Raw genomic sequence first — 20,660 nt, forward strand, 5'->3', positions numbered from 1 at the left:
GCTCAGACCGCAAGCACAGGAATCCCTGGATTCCTCGGTGACTGTACTCCAGTGAGGGTACCAACAGGGCTACCTGGGGAAAGCTCTGCATCCTTGATCTGGGCAAAATCAGAGACCTATGATTCTTGCTATGCCATTCTCACTTGCTAATGATTTATCCGGGTAGTTTCAACATGCTGCTGTAACAACAGTTTTTGTACAGCACTGTCAGTCCCCTGAGCATCCCCCCCCCCCCGCACCAAGTGCTGCACTGCAGCACCCAGACCGCATTTTAGGAACTGGATTGATTGTTAGGTCAGAAATCCTGTGGCAGACTAATTTCTATACTTAAACATAACTAAATAGTCTTCCTTGCCTGAGAACTTATCTGTACTGATTAGGTAGTTTAAGATACCTTTTTTTTTTCTTTTTAGGAGCTTCTTTGAACTTCGGATGCCCGAGTTCTTCTAAACTCCAAATATGTTTCAACACACTGCATTATCACCAGTCTGCTCCTTTTTTATTTTATAGCAATGGCCCATTTACAATGACCTCTTTCCTCACCTTTACTCTGCAATCAAAGTATCACTACTCTGTTTTTTTCACGCAGCTAATTCAACTGCTTCAATGTAGGTGACAATGTTTACATTTATAATTTCCTTTAACACTCTTCTGCTTTGAGGGGAAAAAGAGAAACTCTGCAGGTGAATTAATCTAAATAATTTCCTGAGGGTTTTTTTTCACTGCTTTTCACGTATACACAATATTTCCATGTATATAACATGATAGGTAGATAAGACACATTAAGACGATGCCTAAGAAACATGCATTACTTTTTTTTTTTTTTACATCAAAATTGCCTTCTAGGTGTATTGTGAGTGATTCTTCAGCTTGTTTTACACCCTGGTGGTGTCAGATAGCGTATGGTTTCAAACGCAGTACTGGACAAGTGTCCTGATAACTTCCAAGTGCAGAGGAAAACCACAGCTCCAGATGCTATACCAAGCAGTAGAGATACTGTGCCACCCTGGTCCTCGCACAGGAGCTATTACTTGAGGACTAGAACTAAAGAGACAAAAAGCCTAATTCTGGGAAAAAAAACCCACTTGAAAATAGCTGTTACCCTACAACTCACCTGAGAAACTATTTGTAGCTATGACTGACTTTGGACACATGCAAACATCTCCAGCCTGTGAACTGAGAAACCATGATACAGCCCATGGATTTTAGCTCTATGCGCCAATTTATACTGACATGAATATCCAGTAATAAGACAAAAAACAGAAACTGTAGGCACAAAAAGCAGGTCAAATGTTGAATTTGAATGGCGCTTTGTAGTTCATAGGCTTTTGTCTTGCAAACGGATTCATGGAACTTTTTTTTTTTATAGTTATAGTCATCCATTTTAACTCACTTGAAACACATTATGAGGGGCATGATTTTTTTATTCGTGTTGATGTAAAAGCACCTCTATTTGTTTATTAAAAATACCAGGAACTTGCAAATCAATGACAATGTCCTAGTTTTGGTGTAATTTTAAATTATTTATACAAGTATATATTAACAGGAAAAGAAAAGAAAATGCAAGTCATAACTGAATCAGACAACAGTAAGATTAGCAATTCAAGTTAGCTTTTGAAGAGCTTATTCCATACTCGCACATTAGTGAGGAATAATTGTTTCTATATAAAAAAACTTTCCTCTTACTGAGGAATTTTCCAATATGCCAGAAATAAAACCCGTTAATGATGGTATTATTTCCAAAATTTGTGTGGCCTCTAATTCCTCCTTTTGCTTATTCTGTGTAATTGCAGAACGGAGGGCATGCAGGTAGCACGGGTGCAAGTAATTTCTGTAAGGCCACACAGTAAAAACATTGAAACATAAGTAGGTGGGAGGCAAGAGCAATGAAAATGTTGTAAGGGTGGCTCTCTAAAACAGAACAACAGACACTTCTGTTGAAGAGTGGCTAACCAGAATTTCAAAGGTCTCCATGTGAAAATAAGAAACAGCAAAGAACCCTAAGATGACTGGTATTAAGCAGTAGCTTTATGATGTTTTCTTCTCTGGTACAATGCATTCACTGGGTGGCAACACCTTGAGAACACTGAATAGCATCAATTCGACATGACTAAGCACCGATGATGCTTTGCCACGTGGAATGGACCTATGGCAGCTAAAAACTCTGTTAGCTTAGGGCTAACTGGACTCCAGTTTATTCATTTCAAAGCAAAAACACGTCTGTAGATGGCATCAACAAAAAGATTCTGACAAAATCTTAACTCTGAACATATGAATACCTACAGACACTATGGACAGAAATAAGAATATTAAGTGCCCAAGTGATGGCCATAACTACAGAAAAACTATATTACAAACAAAAAACCCCACATTTGTTGTGAACTTGCACTGTATTACTTCAAAAGAACTTCAGCACAGAAACGTTACTTTTCACATATTCGATATAAATGCTAGTTATGTTATGCAGAAGCTACCAGTATAGATAATATATATTCATATTCTCCTGTCTATCAAATGGATACCCTTTGAGTTAGAGTTCCTTCTTTTAAATAGGACTATAACACATCTGAAAAAAACATGAACTGCAACGAAGAACTAAAAATACAAAAGATATTTGGAGGTAAACAAATTCCAAAGATGAGGTTTTGCAGGATCAAGGGCTGACTGCTAGATTAGATCTGACAAATTTCAGCTTTCATCCTTTTTTTTTCCTCCAAAGCACTTATTATCCTACCGATATTGATAGAGACAGTATCTTGAATGACATTCTTATCAGAGATATTAGATAGTGTCTGTGAACTTTTCTTCTGAAGGGTATCACAAACTATTATTTGCATACTATATGAGGAAATGAGAAATTAGTTTCTTCAACAGCTTTTGAAAACTGGGGGGGTTTGCTGCCATTCACATCTTGTTTTAAATATTTAGACACGCAACATAAACGGTCAGAAGCATTAATCATTATTCAATTAAGACCTGTTCTTGTATACAACTACATCTACTGTCAACTAGAAATATAGTAGTAGTAAGCAAGAGTGTTTTCAATGGCTGTATGTTGTACTATATAGTGCAGCTGAAGATTTTGATTTTCTTTAACATATAGACGTACAAAGAGTTCAAAAGTAGAATTTCTTATTTATCTTATTCCTGTTAACTTTTGCCCACATGGAAAAAGCTTAAGGAATCCCATTGCAAAGGTAAATACTAGAAAACCAAACAATCTTGAGTCATGACAGTCTGAAAAAAAAAAAACAAAAAAAAACCCTGGTGAACATAATTTATGGGGAAAGAAGTTTCAAATAACATTTACATGACAAAATTATCACCTCAAGCCTAATTTAGAAAACAACTTATAAACATGTGAAATTGGTAAATGAAGACTCTGGTGCATGTGAAGAACAGTCTCTAAACAACAGCCTGGGCAAATAACAGCTGTAGATCAGATTTTTCTTTTCTGTTCTAAGAGGTTCTAATCAGTGCAGAGAACAGGAAAAAGGAACTGCAGCATGCTAAGACTTCAGCCCTGTCTTTATCCTTCTTTGCTGGAGTGTTCTGATGATGAATATCAGATATTACCTCTGCTAGTTACACTTGAAGGCAATCTGACTATTCATTTTCTATTAAGGCCTCCATTTTGCCATATTATTCTATTTTCTGCAATTACTGAATGTTTGATGGTAGTTCCACAGAAAATGTACAATTCTGGCACACGCTGATGAAGCACATGTGATTTCCTATCTACAACAGTTATATCACACTCTTTGGAGTTATTGCCAATGCCAAGACTTATTGAACCATAAGATCCTGTGATCACTGTTATCCATCTGCTCCAATATCCATGAGGCAGCTAAGGTCACAGTAATCTACCAGCGAATGACGGAGAATGAGGTGTACACAAAACAGCAGGTATAAAAATGGGATGGACTATTAGCTACTCATTAGCAGCACAACAGGCATATGCAGAGAAACAACAGCTGCACACGTGCAGCACAAATTGTATTTTTTTTTTTTGAGAAAAAAAGGAAGCACAAAGGTGGAAAGAAGCCAACATGACTAGTGTAGACTGAGACTGGAAGTTGATGCTGATGAGAGGGAGAACAGCAATCGCTGCGGCATCTCCTCACTGCATGCAGTAAGAAACATTATTTTCAAACTAATTAATTGGTAACTGTTAAGGACCAAAGATTCGAGCTACTGTTTTTGTGCGGAAAAGACTAATGTGAATCCTTCTAGTGAGAGAAAAATAAAAGCTCATTTTTAACATTCTGGCTCAAGACAGCCACCACCGAGAGAAATCAGTCCATCCTGTGAGAGTTTGTCCCAGTTTGACATTGTTCTCAAGTAGTGGCCATTTGGTGGGTGCTGGGCAGCTGCTCAGCACTGATATATAATAAAAGCAGAAGATACCATTGGTGTTTCTCCACTTCTGAACAGCTCTTAAAATGTTCTACTGTAGAGGGAAGAAAACTACTTCCATGCTGCCTTTCCACAGTGCAGTCATGAAAGTTCAAAGTGTAACAAAAGCTCTACAGGAACTGCCATCGCCCTTCTTCCCAAGCAGAAGCAGCACCTTCTACCCTCCCCTTCTGATGTAGCTGTACAAATATATTTGTAACTCAGGAGACATGTAGATCTTTCACAAAAGGAGAGGACTGCAGCTGTAGGAAAAAGGAGACATAAGCTTCTCTTCTGCTTGCTCATGTGAAACAAATACTGAAAGTGGTTCCTGCCCAGGGAAAATGGAGGCTGATGAAGTGTGTTTCTTAGACCCAAGTGGTGAACATCTGTGCACACCTACAACAGCCACAGGCAATGGTGCTTATCAAGTAACTACACAAAGTTCCTCTATTTTGTAATAATCCAGCAAGACATGAAGCAAGTACTGCCATACTGGCATAAGAAAAACAACAAAATAAATACTGCCATTCTGCAACAGCTCGATTTGCCTGGGTGCACGCTGTGCAAACATATCTCAACGGACCTTCACCATTTGGTAATTTTAACGTTTAATGTGTCACACCTTTAACAACTCCCTGGGCCATGCTTAGACAAACTGTGAGGAAGTCTGGACCCCACAGGAATGTAAGATGATATTGCCTATAGATATTGCCAGTTAAGAGGCTTGAGTCATTTTTCCTTTTTAATTGAAATCAAAAAATTCTGCACTATGCAGAAGATGCTATGACTATGGATTTCTCATGTGATCATGGTAAGAGCTCTACCAATGATCATGGGGCACGAAGCCTTTATTTTTATCACTGAAAATGAAAAAATAAAACCAAAAAATAAATCACAAAGTCCATCAACCTGCAAGGCCTATGACATGTATATTACTTAAAGAGTTCTTCATTCTGATCCAAGTGTGTTCAACACGATGGAGGCACCATAAAAAAACAAAAGTGTACAAGGCTATTTTATATAGATGTATGCTATAGATAGGATAGCTTCAAATTTTTCTTTTATCTAAAACAGAATAAAACCGGAGGACAGAAACTTGTGATCTAAGATAGACAAATCATCTCACTAATGCTAACTGTTCATGCTTTGCACCTGCTCAGGAATTTGCTCTAGACCAAACTGTAAGATGTTTATTCATATTTTGAAATCATACAGACATTTCCAATTGGTCACATTTGATGTAACGTAGAACCAATTTTCTAAATTTCTAGCTAAGCCTCATTTAAGTAACTTAATTTTCCAAAAGTTAACTACGTCTTTTTTACACAGTGTCTGTCTCTAGATGTGATAACACTTGAAATTTGTGATTATCACAAAAGTAACAGGGCACTGGTATGCAGAAAGGCCATTGCTTATATTTATGCCAATAGAAACTAACACTATCCTCAAACTCGTGGAGTGCTGTAATTCAAAGGGGAAAAAAAGGGTCACATCTGCAGGGACGACCAGACAGAACAGGTGAGCCAAGCCTGACCAACAAAGTATTCCATTCCATTCCATTCCATGTACATCACACTTGGTATAAAAACTGAGGGATCACAGCAGTCAAGTGCTCTTTAGTAACCAGCATCTAGTAAGGACCTTGTCTGTCCTTCTGCCCCCTGATCTCAGATCCATCCATTCCTCAAACCAGTTGCCAAGTCTAGCTCCAATCCTCCACTGAGTCCAGTCTGGTTTTTTAATAAAAATTTTATTATTATTGTTATTTTCCTTTTTAACATTATTTCTTCATTAAAGCTGTTTCAGTTTCCAACCCTTATGCGTTTCTCTTTCATTTCCCTTTCCCTGGTGAGCATGGGGGTGGGAAGTGTGGACTCGGTCCACAGCTGCTGATGTCTAGCTACTGACCTGGCTGAGAAAGGGGTTAAATTGTGACACCAAAAAAAGGAAAACAAACAAAAAATCCACACTAAGCAATTAACATGCCACCAAAATTAACACAGGTTTATATTCAGACTTTCAAATAAATAAAGATATTGCCAAGAACTCTCATGGCAGATTTTCTTCTCCAAATTATGCATTATTTGCCTTCTGAAAAAAGCTTAAATCATGACCCATATTTCTAGCTTCTTGGTTATTTAACTGACTTTTACATTTAGAGTTTTCTAAGTTTTAATATATTAAAACAAATATTTAGACTCTTTCTATACTTACTGTATTCTTCGTCATCTCTTACCAGATAAAATTCTAGGATTTGTGATTACATAATCTATTTTTCTCATCCAGACCCATGACGCTTAGAAAATCATCCATGTCCTTTCGTAAAAGTCATTCAATGATTAAGGTTCATAATTGACAGACCAAGTTAGTGAAATTCTCCTTGGACTTGTGACATTGCTATGTCCCTGTAAATACTGAATGCCCCCAAGCTGTCCATCTTGAATTTCCATTACTCCCAAAGAACAAATTCCAGTTTCGACTTTTTTTATTATTTCTTCAATTTAATAGCAACTATAATATTCACTAGACTTCAGGATTCTTCTGCAGATGTATGAAAGAACCTAAAGTCTCAGACACTGTGATCTGCAAATTTACTTCTTAGGAGAGTCATCAGGAACCAAGTCAAGAAGGGACACTTCGAAAGACCATGAGGCCATTTGCAGCTAATAGCTTCCAGTAGCATCTAGCCAGCGACTACAAAGCTGGACTGATAGAAACTGTACAACCTTTAAAAGAAATCTCTATCCACTATCTCTAGTTCAGACGCCTCTGTGGTATTTTCAGTTCAGTATTTCTTTTCACGTTTTCCCTTAGCCACAGAGAACAGATCACTGCCTTTCCTTTCAACATTCGCCCATTATGCGTCCGAACTCTCCACTCAGCATAAATAAAAATTTTAAAAAGTCCATTTTTTTTCAGCATCTCATTTTCAATTAATTTTCCTAACATTTCTGTTAGCCTTGCTGGCCTCTGAACTCTTGTTCTTGTCTATGTCCTTCTCCTACAACGTGGTGGCCAAAATCATGCATAGTATTCTTCCTCAGGCCTTACTAGCAAAGGGATTGTGAACACTGCCTCATGATTTTTTTCCTTTTCTAAACAGTTTCCTGTTAACAAATTCCCCTATGACATTAACTTGTTTCTGGAAAATATGACGTTCAGTCATGTCACATCTACTAACCTCATTTTTTGCTCCACATCCTCTACCACAGAGCCATTCCTTAGCCTGTTACTCTGCAACACGCGTTTGTGTGGCTGACTCATCCTGCTCAAGTGTAGAACACTATTTCAAATCATGAATTTTGAATAATTTGGGGGAGTTCATTGAAAGCATCTTAAGATCAATCTGAATTCTAATCATGTCCCCAAGTATACATCTCCTGTCACACAAAAATGTAATACAGTCAGTCTTAATTCTATTGTCTGTGTCTAATGGAAATGTTCAGTTATGCCACCTACCTCTTTGGAACCATACCTGATAGATTTTTCTAATCCGAGTGTGAACCACTGAAAATTACTTTGAGAATTGTTTTGTCAAACACTTCGTCAATCATGTTTTTTTTTTTTTTTCTTATCCAAAGTTAGTGAAGATTTCAAAGTATAATTGAAATGTTTAGGAGTTAAACTACATGGAATGAATGCAGTAAATGTAGGAAAGCATTTTAGCAATGTTAACTTCAGGAATGTGGAACAGCAGTATATATCTGACACAGGAAAGAGACTAATTCTTACAAACAACTTTAAGAAAGCTGCACAGATTCCAGACCTTTCCTCAAGCAAAGCTTAAATTTCTTAAATATCTTTTTTTTTTTTTTTCCTCACCCTTACAACAATCCCTTCCTCTATTATGTCTGTATTCAAGTTTTCTCACCGAGTACATGATTCAGTAGAAGTTCAGAATGAGTATTTCTGGAACCCTTCTATTAAACATTCTTCACTAATAAAGCTATCAGCAAAAGCATATTCAAACTATCGCCCTTTGCTAAGTTCTTCCCTCTACCTGTACAACAGTTATCATTCATTACACCTTTATTCTACTGATCCACAAGCTTCAAGTCACATTGGCTTTTTTGTTTGCTTTGGTTTTAAGGATTAGTCACATTATATATACTATACATTTAATTACCAACATGTAAAATATTTAGGAAATAAAGAGAGATATGGTGTTAGAGAAGAAGAAAAAACTGTTTGATTTAGACCATTTCTTGTTGTCTTAGCATGGTTCTGAAATACTGAATACTTACTACAGAGCACTGCAATTCCAATAAACTCTTAATACCAAACAATCAGGCTACTTCATTCTCTGTAATCTTTATTTACTTGATAAGCCCTCCAGCTAGGCACTAAAAATTACGTACCGATACTGGATTTTTCAAAGCTTTTCTTATTACTTTCTTCCTTACACTTCTCATGAATACATTAATGGCTTGATATTAGAAGTCGCATTTGTTGAGCTCACTAGTGACTTGAAGGATGGTATTGGAAGTGGACTAATAAATACAGTAGGAACTTTTGTCAAAAGATGTATTTCTTATTCTATTTCTTTCCTGCAGTAAGGACTGACAGTGCAGAGAATTCACTTCACTTACAAAATTGATTAGTTTGGAAACAATCACTTGTGTAATTAAGATAGGTCAGACCAAGTTTCTTTATAAATAATTCATCAGGAAGCTACTCTATAAAAAGCTAGAGAAATGTCACTCTGGGTGCACTCTTTTTAAACTATTTCTGTATAAATCAATTAAGGTGTTTTATTTTGACACCTGGTGTCAGTATTTACAAAACTTGGATAGACAAGTCCATCCCTGCAGCATGCATTTGCAAATAACTTTACTCATTAATGTTTAATTAAGACAGAGGAAAACTGTCCTTGATATTTTGCTGCAATTAGTGCTCTCTATACCCCACTGACTTTCCATGATGAATTACTTTTCAAATGCAAAGTGAAGTGATTAAATAAAGCTGAAGATTCTTTAGCCATTGCTCATTGCCCGTCCTACAGTTTTAAGAGGATACAAAATGGATTGCTGGTCTGCAGCTGGTAACTATTTGATTATACTGTTATAAACCACCACGCTAGCCATCTAAATGGGGGGGAACAGAAGAAATAAATTTAATTTTTACATTTTTCAAAACATAGACTCTGGATGTTGGTTTTGACGTCCTGAAAATCTTTCTGATTTGGAAAAAAAGTAAATGCCCAAATTCAGATTATATCCTGAAAAGATAATTTATTTTTTTGTAATCAATAGAGCGTACATTCTCCAACTCTAGCTCTAAACTCTTTCATAATTGTATAACGGTAAATTGAAAGACGAAGTTCACATTTACCAGTATAGCCATCTTAGAAATGCCTCTGCTCTTCGAAAAACTACATTTTAGTTCCATTAAATTTTTTTTTTTAGAAACTTTGGACTGAACCAGGATAAAATGCAAATAAAATATTTCAGCGATGAAACTTGAAATATTTTGCACTCGATTCACTGCAACACTGCCATTTGAAAATGAAAGATGTTTCCAAGCATCCCAGTTGCCAGCCTATGGAGTTGCCTCCAACCTAGCAACCTTGCACCCCAGACATCATCTCACAGCAATTGCCAGGCTGCCCATCTGCAGTTAGAGTCCGGTCCCTTTTCCTGCTTCCATGCAGGGAGCAGAGCCTATCCTGAAAGGTCACACTTAATACTATTAAACGCACCCAGCATCACCAGCACCACCAGGGCAGGATTCTCTGCTAAGCCTCTGATGTCTGTGTCCTGCCTGGCTGAAGAAGAGCCCAGAGCCTGGACTATTGTCTCTAACTCCATAGCTTCCAGTTTAACAGAACACTAAAGATCTAGCCAGAAAAGCTGGCTAACCACCACATGTGGCTGAAACCTTTTCCTTTTCCACTGAAATTTCATAGAAATAAAACAACCTTTAAAAAAACATTTAGATTTTGATGGGGGAAAAGAAAATCTCAGCAAACTCTTTTTTTTTCCTGATTCTAACTTAAAAAAAAAAAGAAAAGAAAATAGTTTCTTCCATGACATTTCAACTTTTCCAGTTCTAGTTCTATGCAGACCTAAGAAATATATAGAAAAATCACACAGAAAAACGTGAAGAGAAGCAACTCAAGGGGCTTCTAACTGAGGCCCATGAAAAGGACAAGCATGACAGAAGTAAAGAAATACACGAAAACCGTACAGGGGATTATTACAGAAATTGGATGATGTGTGCTTTGACTCAAAGTTCTTACAGCAGATTGAACACCTAAAATTAGGCCTGGTCTTGGAAGGTTTCCATGCAAGAGGATGAATTTTCCGTACAAGATACCCTGATGTGTCCCAAGGAGAAGTACTGAGGGATGAGTTATTCTTGGGGTAACCTCACTGGCTCCAGAGCAGAATGCATCTGCTGCATACAATACAGTATGATATATGCACACACACAAAAATTAAATATTAAGTTGGAAAAGGCTTAGCCATGTCAGCAAGGTGCTTTGCGTACACTGTTTTACCATTTACTATTTTATGGCCAGACTATGTTGGGAATAAAGTACAGGCTTGGTCATGATTTCAAGTCATAAAAAAAAAGTACTATAGAAACCACTGACAATAAAGATAGTTCTCCATGTTTACTCACGGTCACCCTTTATTTATTGACATTATCAAACGAAGTCTCTCTGATCTATTCCAGAAACAAATAAAATGAATGCAAACCAAAGACCACCAGACTGCTCATTTGCTGAATCACAGTCTCTCTATGACAGGCTGCCACTATCGTACAAAAAATTGAGTCATCTGCATTGTCTGTAGTAGTGTTGAAATGCAATCTTTACATTTTAGAATATGGTAGAAAGTTTGCACTGTTTAGAACTGGGAATCATGGATTTAAAGAAGTCAGATTTAAGCAGCTGAATAAACACTTTCATCTAGGATTTATTTGTGTGGTGAGAGCTTGCCTTGGGCAGAGAAGGTCAAAAGCAGACGTTTGATCTGTTTGGACTATATCTCTATCCTGACATAGGCTTAATAGGATATAGGGACCATCTCAGGTTTAGGGCCCCCTTACCACACTGCCTGAACAGGAATAAGCCAAATTGCTATAGAAACAGCCCCCACACAGCCAGACTCCTATGTACACCTCTCCTAAGAGAGAACACAGGATATGTACCATAGCTGAAGCACTTCTAGCGGGACAGATCGAACTGGAGGGGATTTAAAAAGAAGCAACAAATTTAAAAAGGAAGCAAACAATGGTTCTATTAATACCAGGAGCTCTGGGTTAAACAGATGCATAACCAGAGTTATGAACGGTGTTCTTGTCCTGCAAAGTAACATTCGTCAAGGAACATCTGATCCTATGTTGCGCTCAGGTAAGATGCTTTTCCTCAAGTGTCCTCCTCAATTAGAGGTGTCGCACTAAAACTTGAATGAAGACCTTGGTCTTCATCAATGAAGAACATATAACTCATTGCAGGGCTTGGGACACGGATCTTACACAGTACACCCACATGTGTTTATGACTTCTTAGGTGTATATTTTTTACATTTTCTGAGTGCACATTACAGCATACAGAAATTGGTATGCAGCACTTATTTGCAGGTGAGAGGAATATCAAACAAATAAACCCCATCACATCTGTATTTGATCCCAAAGTAGCCATATGATTTATACCCTAGTGAGTGAGAAATCCAGTTCCTCACTTACTGAAAACTAGGAATTCCACCTCACGTCACAGAGTTCTGTGTTTTGATATACCACATACCTTACGAGGATCACAAGACTAAAAAACTATACATGACCATTCACTTATTTCAGCAGTCTAAAGTACTCAGAATGTTTTTGGTACAAATCTATGAAGCAGAATGATCACAAGAAAACTAGGAAATATTTATCTTAAGTTTTGTACAACTGCATAACTGTACTTATAAAGCCATGCTGCAGTTACAGTAGAAAAACTCTTAAATCTGCTGTGCCAAACACAAGAACGGCATAAATGTCCACACGGACTATCTACAGTAAGTAAATATATACTAGTCCTGACAAGTCAGGTGTCAGCTCAGCAACCTAACCACCACTGCCTTTTGGCTGCCTGATCATCACACCCTTGTACTGTCTCTCTCTGTGATCAGTCTTAGAAAAACAAAGCTCTGAAATTCACCAGTGTTGAACATACACAAATGAGAATTGTCTGTTCTTGTACCTATTCTCAGCCACTGCTTATTATCAATGAAAAGGGAGCTAAATAAGAGAATAGATTTTTTTTTTGTGACATGAAAAATAAAAAATAATACTTATTCCATCTCCCAAATACTGAAACATGTAGAAATAACGTCCCAAAAGAGTAATATCTCTGAAGAAATTAATTCCTTTATGTACTATGTTTGGTTTTCCTGCCCCCACTCATGTCCTTCTGTTGATCTGCTTTGCATAGTGAAAGACCTCCCTTCTTGCGGAAAAGCAATGTTAATTCTTATTAATTGCTGCTAATGATTCTCACCCCAGCGTCCTCCAATATGCAAAGGACACACACTGTCTTGATCCTCATACTCTGCAATTCTCAAACTAAGTCATTGGACCATTCAGGGGAGAAAAATAAAATCACGTCTCTTCTGACAAGTTGTAAGCCATAGTCTTAGCCTCAACATAACTTTAAAATCTGAGATATAATAAACCCCTAGGAATGTGTGTGTGCTAGGGAATATGACAGACTCTTAACTGCAGCAGCCCTACTGGATGCCACTTATAATAACAATTCAAAGACCTTGAGCTATCAAACAGGTTTACTGATGGAGAACTCTTATCAAAGTTCCTGCTGTTAGTTCTGACAGATTCACCACACATCGTTGCACATGGTTACACTTGCATTCACTTGAGTATACAAGAAATGCCTATTCCTAAGCCTCTAGGACTACACAATTAAAACATTACTACTGCAAAGATACTGAAGAGTGACTAATACCTGATGGCAAAAGTTTTCTCATGGCATGAAGCCTTTACTCTGATTTGAAAAGTGAGCTGAAATCCTACCGTATACTTAAACAGTATCTCCACCAACCCTGTACAGGGTAAGAGGCTTGGCAGCATAGAAATACTTTTCCCTTTTGATGTCAGTCTTCACACTTCTGGGATTTGATTCCACTTGTATGTGCAATTGGATGGATAGTAAAGTTCTAATAAAACATATCAACCAGCACTTCAGAGGAGAGCTTGAAGTAGATGCAATTACATTTGTGCTAGTGAAATGTCTGGGACAATCTGAGTCAAAGTAGTTTCTCCAAGACAGCAATTATAAAGCAAAAGAGCAGCCACTTCAGTGCTACATGACCATAAATGCTACCATTCTTACTTGGTAAGCCATTTCATTCACTCTGAGAAATTGCACAGAACAATATAAAGTATAATGCTGAAATTTAGGTAGTGAGTATTGACAGTGTTGTGCACTGAAGTAACATAGCAGAGAACAGAAAGAATAGACAAGTATATATCTCATGTAGTTGGTGGAGATATACTACAGAGAACAATTAAGAGCATCCTAAAGAGGATTTCTGCTTTAAACTCTCTGTTGGAAAAGCATCTGCCCACTATCTATATTGTCCTTGCAATTGTAGCATTTGTGATTTTTGAAAATAATAATTATAAGAAAAAAAAAAAAAAAACCACAAAAAAAGGTGAGTACCAAGCAAAGACTCTTAAACTAAAATCCAGACCTTGAGAGCTGTCCACACAGCTATCAAGAGGTTTCTCTTCTCGTTTCTCATGGGATGTGTGTCTCTAAAATAATGAGATACAAAATGTGAATATTCATCACTTAGAAAGCATAGGCATGACTGTAGTAACCTAAAAAGAACTAAAGAAGTCTCCTACTTGGAATCTGAAAATAATTCATGTTTCCTGTTGCCTCCTAAAATAATTCAATAACCAAGGTACTGGGTAACGTAGCATGAATTTCTTGGTGGTTTTGACATGAAATCCATTAAGCTAAGGATTTTAGGAGTTTTCCACCTTCTATTACATACTAGAACACACATATATACATTTACTTTCTGATTCCTTGAAGCGTTAAGGTTTTATGTACACAGAATATCTATAGCACATAACAAAGAGCAGCTATGTTCACATGCTATTTTCACCTCAGGCACTGATACGTAATCAACTGAGACAGCTCAACTCTGGCTCTACAATATGATCCAGGTGAGCTGTTTGGATCATCTCCATCTCTTTTTAGACACCTGCAGAGTATATAGTCTGTTAAGGAACATACAAAAACTAATTGTCTCAATAAAATAACGTGGCATTTTAGAATGCTCAAGATAAAGTAAATATTTTCTTCAAAGTGCAGAAACATACATGCTAATTATTTCCTATATGTAAGCAGATGTTTTTTCTAATATATCTAGCTATTTGTTTTGAGGTATAAGGTATGTATCTTCTTTAAAATCAACTATTTTTCCTTTTAGTTGTTCAAAGATCTTTCAACACATGTACATTTGAAATCATTTATCCCTAAGACTGTTAAATCACAAACCTAAACCAGTTGAAGAATATAAGAACAGAATACAAGTGTGTATATTGAAAAAAATCATCATAAAAAAACAACAAACGAGACAAGTACTGACTTGAGACCAAGGAGAAGAACACAAGAATACAATAGAATACAAGTTAAGCTGTATTTTCATTGTGCATCACATTTCTAGCAAAAAGCTGTAGAGATGGTAAAATGAAAAATAAATTTGCATTAAGGTGTAACTCAGTTAAATTTCCCATGGCTGATGACACAAGAAACAGGTGAGTGCCCTGCATAGGTCATGTGCCATCTTTGGTGGGTTTGTGCACGAAGTTCTGATCTTCTGAGTTCTATTGTCTTAAATGAAAGACCCCTCTTAATTTTGAAGCAATGCTTAAAAATTCAAGTCTCATCTCTTAGATATTTTCCTTTTCCTACACTTAAGCTATTCCTAGGATATTTTTCATCTTATTTTCTCTATTACAGGAAGAATCATTTTAGAGAAAGCAAAGTCTATTCACTAAGATTCTGATGCCTCTGACAATTTTGACAAGTTGATTTTTTGAACACTCTGAATGAAGCACTTGTTTTGGCTGGTATTTATTTTTATGTTTTCTATTAATAGACTATCTTCCATCTAATTTGTCTTTCAAGATTCTACATATTTGTGGCTTTTGAATGCCTTTCACTGTCAGAAATATTTTGACTGACACACAGCCACTGTCTTAACAAACAAGAGAGTTCTGTCTCAAGGTGTCAAGCTTTTCTCCTTACTAAAAATCCACAGAAGGATTTGATCAGTGGATTTTATTTAAAGGATAATTTTTTGGAACTGATATTAAAAATTGTATGCATATTTTATGGAGATTTTCCTCTTTATTTCATTAGTAACTCCAAACAGAAACAGGCTGAACTGCTTCAGAAATAAAGTGAACATGAAGGAAATCCTTTCAAATCTATTCAGTACATTCAAACCCATTAGGCAGAACAGCTCTCACTCGGAAAAACAATTTAAAATTACAAAAGATTACTCAGAGAAATATATTGAAACACTAAGTACCATGACTTCACCCTTTGCAACTGCTTCTTATCAAATGCTGAGTCTACATTGCTCTTAGTAAGAGATAAATTCTATCATCTGTGATATTACATATCAAATATCTTTAAACTACAATTCTGATTATTATGAAGAATTCCTTCCTGAATATTAGGAAATTGTTAAAAAGCCCACAAACCCTACCTTTTGAGAACTCCTGGTTTTTCCCCTTACAAGATGAAATCTCTGAAAAAAATGGTTTTAAGGCATTCTGACATAACTGCTATGTAGTACCATATTGGCTTACTTCTGCCTGAGGGTCTCGTGTCATTAGCCTGTGCTCCTCTTCCCTTTACTGAGAGTTACTACTTGACTCATTCCTATCTTTTTTTTATTGTGTAGACTCTTCCCACAGTTCCCAGAATCCGCTCAAGGCCAATACCCTCAGATAATCTCAGTAGAAAATAGTTCCAATGGGCGCCCTTAAGAGTTTGCTTTACTTCTCAGGAAGTAAAAACCACTTACTCATGTTGCTCCTTAAAAGCACTCATTATGGGTACAGATAATCTAATGTTTAATACGTAAAGGAAACTTTGCGAGAACACCCACTGGATTTTAAATGAAACAGTAAAATTAAACTTGTCACAAGAAAGCACAAACTTTCTTACTTTCCCAGTTAAATAGGATCTTAATTAATCACTTGAGGACAAAAATATTTACATCCATATTTTAACACACAACTGTCAAGTAAGCATGCAAACAATAATTTTTATTCCTTGAATGACAATTTTTATTCATTGAACACATCAGAACTCTTAACTGGCTTCCTACTCTAAGACTTTTTACCATTAGTCAGCTTAACATCTTGTCACTGCATAGGAGTGAAATAGTGAGTATCTTGTCCTTTTCATACTTTAAATTTATTTATTGCATAAACATACACATAATGTTTATTTGACATCATGAGTAGTCACAATTAGCACTGCTCTGCAGCTCAAAGGAATTGTCAGCAATGAGTAATAACAAAGATATAGTACATTTCTGTTCTGAAGAACTGTCAGAAACACTGTTTTCAGTCACATAGTTTAATTTGGAAGATACTATTTAAAAAGCGATAAAAAACAGCAAGTGCTTTTAAGATTGCTGCAGACTCTTTGATATCTGTTCGCATACCTACCCTATTTTCCATCCTTTGGTTGAGTCCACAAAGAATCTTTGCAAAGCAGAACAGACATGTCTCAGTTACTTAGGTGCTGTTTGTAAAACAGAACACACCATGACTGGAAAGCTAACTACTGTCTTTTCCATGTGTTAGCGGGAACAAGGCATGGTTAACTGTTCTGCACAACAGAGACCATGCAAACTTTCCCTCCTACAAAGACTACTAAACGTTGAACACGAGAAACAGAATTTTAAGACGGTTTTTCTAGTGTGGGTTCTAAACCAATTTGTGGATAGCATTTAAATGAAACCACAGATCTCTGCTCACAGTAGAGACAGCCTTCTTACTCCCCACATCCTTCAGATTCCCCACACTTCTGAATTAGATACTAATCAAATCAGTTTCCAAGCACACGCACTGTTACGATACAGATGGCTTAAGCAGGAGAAAACACTACCCCTTTAAGTAAGATGTTGGTGGGTTTGGACTGTTTAGGTGGTTTATTATATTCAACATCAGAAGACGGTGGCCACTGTCTTTGAAGAAGGAATGTCTCTCATCCCACATTTCCTGGGAGATGTCACAGCTGTGACAAGGAGGAGTTTATAATGCCACAGCTCGGTGCCTTCATAATTTATTCTCTCTGATTTCATGCTCTTTTAGTCTCCTGCTCAACCATCCACTAACAAGCAGTGATATTAGCCAATAAATCAAAGACGTCTGCTTGTCATCACCAGATGCTTGGTCACATTGCAGCTGATTATGAGACATACAAAAGGACAATTTCATGTAGAGAGCTCCATGGAGGTGTTCCACTGGTATTCTGTTTGATAGGAGACCAGCGTGAGGTGAATGTAGTATAACTCAGTAACTTTCATGCCTCTTAGCAATAGAAAACTAAGCTGAAACAAAACTGAGAAGTAATTTATGACCTCACCTTTATGACTATGCCATTTATGATCCTGCATCTATTCCTCCAGCACGCTGACACAAGTTAGCATAAAAATAAATCTTTTCATTTGCCATCTTGCACTGTGCTGGGCATTGGAAAAGCAGCTACTTTAATTTCCACAAAGGGCAGAAGAGGTGCTTAATATCAATTGTTACAAAGTGCATCAATTTTTCATGTGGCGATCTTGAAAAAAAATTATCCATTAGCCTTATCAGTCAAACGTTCAACTAACATGCTCAGTGCAAAGATACCCTTTGATGTCTTTTCTCTCTCATTTATTATAACAAACACCATTAATGATGACAGCCAGGGACTATTCTGCAGAAGGAAAACTGAACTCTCTTGCAGCAACGCTCTTGCAGCTTCCTTCAAAAACTTAAATGCTATAATCTAACATTACATTATAAGACTAACTGACAAAAGATTATAGATTATTTTAATGTACTAGAAATAAAACCCACAGGAAAACCAGACAATTTTCCAACTCAAAGCTGACTTTCTCTGAATAGATGGAAATAGCGTCCCAAACAAAGCAGAGCATTTGCTGACTGATCTCTAAAGAGGAACCCCACTCCGAAACCTAAGAGACCACTTAGCTTTATACTCCTGGGTCACCAAGTGAAAGGAAATTCAACTAGATTTTCTAGACGTCACCATGCTCCTTTTTACTAGGTTCCATCTGTATAAAGCTTCATCTTGATAAAGCTTCCTGTCTTTTCCACAGGCATCCCTAACTTTCACAATGTAGATGTTACCACGATGTCAAAACACCACAGCTTTAGATTCACTCGCCCTCATATTTTAAAACATCACCAGATTTTAAAAAGGACAAATTTGAGGCCTGTTTGGGCAGGTTCATCTTCACAGCCCTCTCTAGTATTCCTGTTTAATTTCTGCCCCTGCAAATCTCAGATTTGAATGTCTAAGAATTACTTTCACTGAACGTCGGTTTAGCCTCAGGCCATCCCAGGTCTGAGCAGTACAGTCATGAGGACAGTGACATCTAGAAAAGAGTTTGTGTAGTGATGTTAATACAACAAGCCCAAACACAGCAGCTGGCATTCAATTAATTGGAACATTAACTACCCTAAATACTTATTACATTGCTAGAAAATGGAAATGTGTGAAAGTTGGGGTTCTAAAACATATAGATTCAATATTCTAACAAATCCTGTTTCAACAACAGCCTCACCAGAAACATTTCATAATGATATGACAGCTTAATCAGTAGTGAAGCATTAAATCTCACTATAGCGACACTAGAAAAAAAAATACCTGATTCTTTGCTATTAAACGAAGGAGGTTTTTGTTTGTTTTTTTTAAGCAGCACTTACTTATGGCAGTTATTTTCCTATCTCATTGCTTGGAGTAGATTTACGGGTCAACTCAAATGACCTACAGGAAGAGAAGAGCAAAATTATGCACAAGGCACAACATCAGAGAAGAAAAGAAATTATGTCCTTGACTGTTTTACAGAAAGTACAGGTTTGATAAGCCATCCAGTACAGTTCTCAAACGTTATATCTGAGCTTTCCTGGACTGCTTTACATGTGAGAATTCTGCTAAAACTTCCTATTAACTATAGGCCTCAAGTCTTACTTTTTTGTTTGCCTTTTCCAGCAGATTTAAGGAATGTTAGAGAAGCACCCAGGAATTGTCCCTTACGTGCCATTAGGATCACAGTATTAGAACCACAAAAAAATAATTTTCTATTAAACTACAACTACTTTCATTACAGAACAAGAGAAGCAGACTTGAAGAACCTTGCATTGAGCATTCCCCAAATACAGCTCCTCTGGCATGTTCCCTTTCAAACAGAAAAGACTTCCTTCTGCTATTGAATGGTAGAGTTATAGCTTCTAAATGACCTTTTGATTTCCAAATAAATTCCAAGAAATATATATCTAGAGATATTTAGGTGGAAAATCGCAATTAGCATGTTTACTGGGTAGTCCATTCTCTACATTCTTTTCCGAAAAGGATAATCTTGCCCTTCAACCACAGGTAAGGATCTTGTTGCACTGAACTCTTTAATTTAAAATATAACCAAAACCACTCCTTGCTTTCTTGATAACATCTGTCAGAAGAACTTACAGGAAAACATTGAGAAGATAAATATCAGTCATAAAATATAAAGTCCAATTCATAATAATGAGTTAGCTTTGCCACCACGGATCAATTATAACAGCTTAAAACAGTCACAAAGCAAAAAATTTTGGAGGTTCTGTCAAAAAAATAGTGCTGACTGTTAGTAAGAAAAAAACCGTAGACACCTAAAGAATGGGCTTAAACAATCTGTCACCTTTTCAGAAAAAAAAAAGACATTTTTCAAATATCTTTTCCCTAAAGCCCAAGATATACACCACAAATTATTTGTCAGGGTAATTTTGTGTTGTTTACCCATCTTGAAATTTTTGATAAGATCAAAGTGAACATCAATCTGTCCTTTTACAACCAGTCAAACTACAGAAGAAACCAATATGCAGACAACAGAGCAATCCCATGGCACAACCCAAGGAACCTTACTCTGGATTAAAAAACCCACTAATTCCTGGTCATACTAACAAGAAATGGAGTAGAGTGGAGCAGCCTTGGAGACAAATTGGAAATGCCCTTGGAAA

General features: G+C 36.8%; 1 long non-coding RNA gene across 1 annotated transcript in view; it reads right to left on the bottom strand.

The window, feature by feature from the left end:
* LOC128853604 (uncharacterized) overlaps nt 1-19,436 on the bottom strand; it is a 188,044-nt gene extending 168,608 nt beyond the window's left edge. The window contains exon 1 of the long non-coding RNA XR_008452234.1: nt 19,374-19,436. This is a non-coding gene — a long non-coding RNA (uncharacterized LOC128853604). The remainder of the gene's footprint in view (nt 1-19,373) is intronic.
* Nucleotides 19,437-20,660: the final 1,224 nt, after the last annotated feature.

This window comes from Cuculus canorus, chromosome 14 (assembly GCF_017976375.1).
Source record: "Cuculus canorus isolate bCucCan1 chromosome 14, bCucCan1.pri, whole genome shotgun sequence".
In the NCBI taxonomy this organism is placed as follows: domain Eukaryota; kingdom Metazoa; phylum Chordata; class Aves; order Cuculiformes; family Cuculidae; genus Cuculus; species Cuculus canorus.